This window comes from Papaver somniferum, chromosome 10, assembly GCF_003573695.1.
Source record: "Papaver somniferum cultivar HN1 chromosome 10, ASM357369v1, whole genome shotgun sequence".
NCBI classification, from domain to species: domain Eukaryota; kingdom Viridiplantae; phylum Streptophyta; class Magnoliopsida; order Ranunculales; family Papaveraceae; genus Papaver; species Papaver somniferum.
In genome coordinates this window covers 15,140,127-15,147,780 of record NC_039367.1, presented here as the reverse complement: position 1 = coordinate 15,147,780, position 7,654 = coordinate 15,140,127, and the positions used below count along the sequence as shown (strand labels likewise).

General features: G+C 37.3%; 1 long non-coding RNA gene across 9 annotated transcripts; it reads left to right on the top strand.

The window, feature by feature from the left end:
- Positions 1 to 2,560: 2,560 nt before the first annotated feature.
- On the top strand, positions 2,561 to 7,654 carry LOC113318473. Of its 9 annotated transcripts, XR_003344573.1 has the most exons (10): positions 2,561 to 2,734; positions 2,901 to 2,969; positions 3,310 to 3,390; positions 3,613 to 3,676; positions 3,759 to 3,904; positions 4,023 to 4,438; positions 5,091 to 5,122; positions 5,499 to 6,352; positions 6,611 to 6,675; positions 7,354 to 7,654. It is a non-coding gene; the product is annotated as an uncharacterized LOC113318473 (long non-coding RNA). The 9 variants fall into 9 exon arrangements; XR_003344579.1 differs by lacking the exon at positions 3,759 to 3,904 and having other exon boundaries at positions 2,907 to 2,969; XR_003344578.1 differs by lacking the exon at positions 3,759 to 3,904 and having other exon boundaries at positions 4,357 to 4,438.

Below are 7,654 nucleotides of genomic sequence, written 5' to 3'. Positions count from 1 at the left end.
TACGGCTAGGGCGTGGCAGTCCAACTAGCAAGCTCGATCCCGCAACACCTTTCCCAATTTTATGTATTTTCCCTGATGTGAGCAAAACACCATAGAACCGAGGAATTTCATGATGTTAAGGAATTTCCATGAAATTAGGGAAATAATAACAACAAAATAGGGATTCATGAAGTGTGGGACCGGCTATGGCCAAGGTATGGCCGGCCGGCCAAGGAGTACGGTCCCATGGTACTTTTCCTAATTTTATATTATTTTCATGACTTCAGGGAAATATCATGAAATCAAGGAGTTTGTTGAAACTAAGGATTTCTTTGAAGTGAAGGAGTTTTCATGGGATGAGGGAAAAAAATAATATTAAAATAATGAGACAGGGGCATGTGGGACCGGCCATGGCTAGGGCATGGTCGGCCGGCCAATGAGCCTGGTCCCGTGAGCTTTTCCCCTAATTTTATGTAATTTTCATGAGATGAGGGAAATATCATGGAATTTTCATGGGATGAGGGAAATAATAAAATAATAAGGAATCATGAGGTGTGGGACCGGCCACGGCTAGGGCATGGCCGGCCGGCTAGTATGCCCAGTCCCGCGACACCTTTCTTCATTTTTATTATTTCTTTGATACGAGGAAACACCATGAGATTGTGGAGTTTCCTTGAGACGAAGGAGATTTGTTCAAATGAAGGGATTTTCATGAGATCATGGAAAAAATAATAAAATATGATAAAATATAGAATTGGGCGTAGGACTGGCCAGGCGTGACTGGCTGGCCGGTGAGCTCAGTCCCTGGCGCCTTTGCTAATATTTTTTTATTATTATTTTTCTTCCTATTTTGCATAGGTTTATCGTTCCTTCGTGTTTTGGAATGCTCGTTCATGCATCCAGGTGCTCGTTTGTGCATTATTGTTGAGTACACTTGCACCATTTTGGTTGGGGCTTACTCGATAGCGGCTCAGATGCCCGTACGTTGAATATTTATTACTAACCCATGGAATTCTGCTGGGAAGAGCCACTAATTGAAGTAATGAAATATTATGAAGAACGTAGAATATTTTCTAGAGATTCAGTTAATGAATCTAATGACTAGAAATAATTAATTGATGGCTCTATACTAGCACATCGTCTAGGAGCATTAATTATTCGAGAATTGAGCGATATGAGCTAGTTGAAGCATCATATTTATTACGTATAGTCAAGGAAAACGTTGTTGCATCCTGAAGACGTTATTGCTCTATACTAGCAGGCAAGCTATCTAGGAGCCGTCCAATCATTAAGATTTTATACACATGTCTTTTATATAGTTAGGGAAAACATTGTTACATCCTGAAGACGTTATCGCTCTATACTAGCAGGCAAGCTGTCTAGGAGCCGTCCAATCGTTCGATTCTATATAAAAGTGATTACTGAAATTGCTCAGTATTCATGAAATATGTCGTTGCCTCAGTTGAGAGACTGCATATTTATGTATGCTCTGGGAGAAGTATACTCAGTCAGAGACTCTTGTGGCATGAGCTTTCATGCTTCGATAAGAGACATGAGCCTCAATACTCATCTGATTGCTGGATCAGGAATGTGTAAGATTATGGTTTTACGATTTTAGCCTTTGTCGAAAATAAATTTATCCTTAATGGTTAACTCATTTAATTTTCTATAATCTACACAAAATCTCCATGTGCCATATTTCTTCTCCACAAGGAGAATTGGAGAAGCAAATGGACTGTTACTATTTTGAATAAGCCCTACAGAAAGATCTCTTGGACCAATTGTTCTACCACAAATTTATGGATGTAAGGGCATTTGTAAGGTCTCTGTGAAGTAGGTGTAGAGTTTGGCTTGAGTGGAATTTTGTGGTCCAAAGTTCTGGATGGGGGAAGTGTAGTAGGTTCTGCAAAGATATCAGAAAAAGTATCCAATACTGCACTAATTGGAGAAGGAATAGGTGGAGAAGGTGATGTAGAAATAGCAAAGAATTGGCCAATTAGTGTTGGGTATTGTCTTTGATAAACTTTCTTAAGGAAGAACCCTCAATAAGATGAAGAGAAGGTTTAGAAGAACTTCCCTGAAGTGTAATATAGCTTCCATGATGAATAAAGAAAATCTTCAATTGAGCAAAGTTGAATGTGACATCTCCCAATTGTCGTAACGAATCAGCTCCTAAGACCATGTCATATCCCTCTAGTGGAAGCACCCTTAAATCAGAGAAGAACTGATGCCCCTGCATTTCCCATTGAATGTTCTAACAAAGATCATGACTAGTAATGCTTTCACCATTTGCTACCACTACACCAAATTCAAGGATTAGTAACTAGATTTCGCAATAGCTTAGCCATTGTTACGAACTTCAGTTGCGAAATTTTTTCAACTGTTTACCTTAGTTACAAAATTCACAACTACTTGATTCCGTTACGATTAGCAACAGAATGGAGTTGTACGCGTGTCACTCGTGAATGTGGCTACCCACACTTTCAGGCTAACTCGGTTTCAGCCCATTGAGTGCTCAGTCAGCTTCAAAACTGACTCGGGTTTAGATTTAAATCTCGGTCAAAAAATCTCTCTCTCTCCCTCTCTCTCTCTCTCTCCCTCTCTCTCAGTATTAGGGTTCAACTCCTTTTTCACACACACAGATGATGATGACGATTATCGAAATCATTTATCTTCTTTTATCCTAAATCAGGGTTGAATGATTTGTTGACTTCAGAGATCGCAAATCCCAAATCAAGCCGATCAATTTATTAGGGTAATTTTTTTTATTCTGAGACTAACAAATCTCAGATATTCTTCATGTTCTAAAGTTAGGTTTATGTCAAGATTCGTAGAGTTTAATGGGTTATTGTAGTTTCCTTTCTTTTTTCGATTGATGAAGTTAGGGTTCTTCATTTCATATTCGATTGATGGTTGTTCAGCCGCAGGAACACCCAGCTTCTCTTGATTCCATTTTAGAACTGCTTCTGCAATGAGAGACAACTTTTAAGGTATATAAACATTCTTACTTACTCTGATTTCAATTTCACAAATTAGGTTTTCCTTATTTGTAATTGTTTTTGCTTATTTATGTGGTTTTAATATGTGGATTTGGGTATTTTTGATTAGTTTGAATTGTGTAGGTTGTTAGCAGTCATCCAATTTTTGTATGGGTTCTCAATTTTTTTTTACACATTTTCCGTTATGGGTTTTGTTGAATGGAAGAAACTTGTGCTTGAAAGGGATATTCCTGCCATTTTATTTATATGTTGTTGTTGCTGTGGTGGTGCTTGCTGTTAGGTTGGTTGTAGGATTATGGTTATGGTCTAACCTTTTTGCTTTGTGATTCAGGGCTTACAACTGAAGGCTCCATCTATGTACTCTGTGAGAAATGCTTGAAAGACACTGGTTTCTTAGACTCAAGGAACCAAGGTTTGTTATTTCTTACTTTTAGGCTTGATCTGTAATCATTGCGGTTGATAGTTTAAAACCAAGGGTTGTAGACAGTTTACTTAATGCATTTAGTAGAGCACTGATCTTGTTGTTTTTGTAATGTTCTGCACTGATATAACTATGCATAATTACTGCATGTTGCTCTCTCTTCGTTCGTGTTATCCATTCATGCATGTTTATTTTTTTCATCTTTGGTTTCAGGGACGGGGTTAGTGAGTCCCAATTTAACTATTTTAGGAACATTGAGCTAGACTAAACCATAAAGGTGAGCTTTTGATTGTTGACATTTCCTGAGTAGTCGTTTGGTAGACCAAAATATTAGCATTAGGTTCTCTCTGTTGTTGTAGGCTTGCGAATTTCTCAATAAGGATGCCCGTTACAAGCCTCCTGAGTTGAAATCGTAGCCAAAGTTTATAGTGATTACTGCACAAGAAAATTGTCACATCAAGTTCTTTTTAGAATGAATCTCCTAATAATGTTCCACCTGGTTAGGGTAATATATGATGACTCTTTTCTTGACCATGGGCTCTTACACCCTTCTATATAATGCATGATTAACTTGTTATAATTACTATACTACTAATACTACTAACTCAGCTTTATTACGCCAGTGATTATTGAGGGAATAGTGTTGGTGTTGTAGCTAGGGGCTCGTGAACTACAGTGTTCGAAGAAACTGAGATTGTGTTTTCTTCTAATTGCAACATAATATTTCCAACAGTCTCCAGTACGAGATTCTTGAACTCTTCTTCTGGCACATTTTCTCATCATTTGCACCGACCATCTTGAGCACCTTATTCACTATGTGATAGCATACATCAATTTTGCATAAGACTATCAGGAATGAACACAACTAGTAATTGGTATGAAGATTTGTTGAACCTTAGATGCGGTTTTCCAATACTGAGGCGAGGTTTGTTATTTACCTGATTGACGGCTCCATAGGGAGGTAAACTAGCTGATGGGGCCAGTGAATCCGGAGCTACACGCAGATACTCCTTGGACAGTTCCCCACTGCGATTTCTTGGTAAGTATTTTAGTGCCACATCCAATGTCTGCAAGAAGCTCAAAACACTAACATTAGCTTACCGAATTAATTCAAAGCTTTTAATGAGAACAAAGTTGAAACAGGAGTGGAAACCTTTTCTAGTTCAAATTTGTTGGATAATATTCTCTTGATGCCACTTCCATCAAATGTATGTTCACTCTGAGCGACATTAACTGGTTACTCCTTTAGATGTTGAACCACTCTTTTTATCACCCTCTTGAATTCTTCTAAGAAGGCCTCTTGAGATACAAAGTTTCCTTGTTAAGTTTTTGTACAAGCTTGCAATGCGGGTTTGACAGCGTTACTCTTTTTATAGTGCAGGTACAGTTATTGACCCACAGATATGTCATGCCCACATTAATGATTTCTACTTATGTGTACATGCTTAGAATTGTAGTTCATCACCGTTCTTTTCTGGATATTAATATCCTGATGCATTCTTTTCTTGAAATATGAGGGAACAACGAGGCCTACTCATTGTCATGTTCCGTGGGACGAAATTGGGTTTTTAGCCGATAACTTGCAGGAGCTAGTGCACTCACTATCTTATGTACAAGTCAACTGCTTCTTAATTTTTTTCCTTGCTTGTGGAAAATTGTAATAACACACTTAAATTCTTTACTTGATGCAGATACCAAAGAAGCACTACGGCGATATCTGTTGGTAAGGCTACTGAAATGCCTTGCTCAAATTTTGATGAATATGATCGGATTATGAATCTCTCTATACTGTCAAAATGATGTTATAAGTCTATAATGTTTAGTGTGCGAGTCATTTATAGGTGATGAGTTGAAACAAACATACATTATTATGACTGAATTGAATATTACATACTAGGATGGTAAAATTCTCATATGTATTTACAAGGGACTAACATCTGACTGTTGAGCTGGGATTGTTGGTTATGTCTTATGATAATTGTTTCCCCTTGATTTTGTAATTATTATCAATTGTAATGGCTCTATGGTCTAGATTTTTAGTGATTTTTATTCTGTATATGATTCTAACTACCGGTTCTCTATGTAATTCGTGTTTGCAGGATATGATTGGCTATAAAAGGGGTTGGAAACAATCAGCAGAAAACATCGCTGGTCCAAGACAATCCTGCACTCTACCTGCACTATAAAATTTCAGAGAGGATCTTTTTAGATCCTCTCCAACCTTCTATTCACCCCGGCTCGAGAATCACCACCATCAGTACTTCATTCACATCATCTACACCTCTCGAACATAGGAGAATTGCCTCACACCTGTTTGTGAAAACATTCAACAACTCATCTCTAAAACTCACCACCAGTTTCCCTCACAACTGAATTCATCCCGTCACCACCATACATTCCACCTCCACAGACCACCGACACCTCCATCAATCTATCGCCAGTTCCTTCAGTACTAGGGCTGGCAATGGATAGCCGAAATCCGATATCCGTTTCCGAAAATCCGACATCCTATAGGATTTAATCCGACATATCGGATATCGGAATCCAATAGCTTATCGGATAATACCTCTTATCGGAATCGGAATCGGAATCGGATTGGGGTCATTCCGTTAGGTTAATATCCGACATCCGATAGCCTAGGGGTGTACTTGTAATCATACGTTTTAGGCTATTAGTTTACATGTTTATGTTCTCGTCTTTCTTTCCCATTTTATTTTCTCTCGGCTACTCCTCCTTTCTCGATTCTCAGTGAAGATGTTCACCGCCATCTCTCTCAACGCACCAATCAATCACCACCTTTCCTTCTTCTCCTTCTTCTTCTTCTTCTTCTTCTTCTTCTTCTTCTTCTACTTCTTGTTCTTCGATTTAGCCAATCACAGATCCACAACAGAACAGCCGAATCATGAACCATCACCAGTTCACCTCCACACCAGTAAAAGAAATAACTTAATAGGTAATTTATATGATATTCTCTCTTTATTCTTCTTTGATTATTATGTTACGTATTAGAATGATACGAAATTAAAACTAGGGTTTATGAAATCAAAAATACTCGGGGCTTTTTGGAAATTAGGGTTCATCATGTTGATTTAGAATTGAATCAATTGATATACTGAATTGCTTGTTTGGTGGTTATTTTCGATAATTATGTTCTCAATTTCATGTTTGATTTGAATTTTTTATCACTATTAACTGGATCCAAAACTTACAGAAGTTGCACAATCTTTTGAGATATTCAAAGCTGCTTTTCTGAAGATTGATTTGGATAATTGCAAGGTAATAAATCTTACAGTGGGTTTTGCTTAATTTTAATAACTTTTACAAGTTAATTCAGATTGAATGTTTGTTATTGAGTTAAAATTTTCAATCAAGTTTATTCATGTAGCTCAACTGTTTGATCCGTTGATTTTTCTTTTATCGGATAATACTTGTAATGGATTTTTCTTATAATAACTAGTTGCAAATGTATCCACCATTAATGTACCAATAGCATACATCATAGCTATAAAACCAGTAAATGGGAAACCCCATGGGCCATGGATTTTTTTCAGACATGGTGATGTTAAATTCTCAAAAGCATCTGGTAGAACATGTATAAACCCTGTTGCTAGTATAACTCCACCTGCAAATGCTTTTATCATAAAGAATATATTGTTTTCTGGTCTTAATGCTGATACTCTTTTACCAGAATTCGTATACAAACACCAATTCCACTTGCTACTAATATTGATGCTATTGCTGTTAATTTGTATTTCAGAGCTTCTCTTTTGTTTCGTTTTTCCCCATTTCCGTCACATGAACACTCCGCAGAGACCAGTACTGGAACAACCAATAATATGAGAACCTAAATATACACTGCTTTTGAATTCAGTTTTTGGTGTTACAATGTAGAAGATGTCTCTCATGTTTAAGACTATTTGTTTTTCTTTTCTAATTGATTGTTTGTGAATGCAGATATGAAAGTCATCGACTGAAGTTGATGCAATGATGCAACATGTAACCAGGCAGCCAAGGAAGATCATCACTAGCAAGTTGTTTGACATTATTGTTAAGTCTGTGTACAAGAAGACATGGATTTTTCTTTTTTGCTGTTGTGTACTTTAGTTTGCAGACTGTTTGGTTGGGTGTTTGTAGTTTTTTTTTTCATGTGTGATGTGACTGAGACACTGGAGTAGTGTTTGCGTGGGTTTTCTGTCTTTCAGTTAAGTTAAACACTTGAAAATTCCATTAAATTTCAGCTTTTGCTTCTGTCCAA